Here is a 1,183-nt window from a genome sequence, read left to right on the forward strand (position 1 = left end):
GTGAGTGGATGTTTAAAGGCTCTAGGATTAAACTGCAGGAACACAGTGTGTGCATGGCAGCTGGCTGCTGGTCTACACTGCAGAGAGGCTCCCCTGCCTGGTGGGTGGCAGCGTCCCCCAGAAAACGGTGTGATGTGCTGTTTGGTCATGACGTTACCTTGGGTACATGACAGTCAGCCCCAATCAGGCTCTGTTTTGGTTCCACTCCCTTCCCTGAGCGAGGTTGCTTTTCTTTTCTCTTCTGGGTTCTGGGGTGGAACAGGAGAAGAAGCCTAGAGAAACTGGTAACATGATCCACCGTCCAGGATTTGGTAGCATACCACAAATCACTGCTAAAAGGAGTCATGAATATGTTTTTTTATTCATGTCTATGTTTGTGATTATGCAATTTTTTATTCTAATATAAATGTATAGAGTGAGAGACTCATGGTCATCCTGGTTCACTTTGTTCTTTGAATAAGAAAATCTGATTTTTATAATTAATAATAAATAAATTATTTATAATTATAATCAATATATATTTTAACATCAACTTAATAATTCCCGTTTCTATAAATATGTAGGTAATTTAATAATAAATACACCCAAAAGCCACGCAGGTTATCCTACATATCTTTGCTACTGGACAACTCACTCTTCCAACTGTGAGACTGCAAGAAAGTTCATTTCTACGTGAAAGCGCTGATTTAGCGTCACAAAGGGAGTTAAACGCAGAGTTCTTAACCTCCTATATCTCCCTGACTCTTTGTCAGTCTTCCTTTTGAGTCAACATAAAAAAGCATCCCAGCTTCCAGTTCCGTAAGCCGCTTAAGTGGAATAGTCTGCTATAATCCAGGCCCACATCCTTTCACTTAGATGACAAAACCTGCCCTCCTATACTTTCCCTAAGGCATGGAATTCTGCCCCAATGTATGGATTTTGTACAGGGAGGTTTGGACACATGGTATCAAGTGTTATATAAGATATAGATATATCCAGTCCAATCTAAACAGCTGCTTTTCCGTTTTCAAGTGTAAAACATGAAGGACATGGCACCATAAGATGGCATATTGTAAGGATCACATACTGTATGTGGTCCAAAAAATTTGCTTGCATAAAATTAAAGATGAAAATGTATACTCTCGATATTTGCAGCCTCAACAACTCAAATGCTACCATGGCTTTACCAGGATATACAGTATTG

The 1,183-nt window shown here is 39.6% G+C and overlaps 1 protein-coding gene across 1 annotated transcript in view; it reads left to right on the forward strand.

Moving 5' to 3' along the window:
- Nucleotides 1-1,183, forward strand: part of grik2 (glutamate receptor, ionotropic, kainate 2) — a 127,665-nt gene that overhangs the window by 104,409 nt on the left and 22,073 nt on the right. The gene's annotated exons all lie outside the window — the stretch shown is intronic.

Source organism: Cynoglossus semilaevis, chromosome 13 (assembly GCF_000523025.1).
Source record: "Cynoglossus semilaevis isolate Cse_v1.0 chromosome 13, Cse_v1.0, whole genome shotgun sequence".
NCBI lineage: Eukaryota > Metazoa > Chordata > Actinopteri > Pleuronectiformes > Cynoglossidae > Cynoglossus > Cynoglossus semilaevis.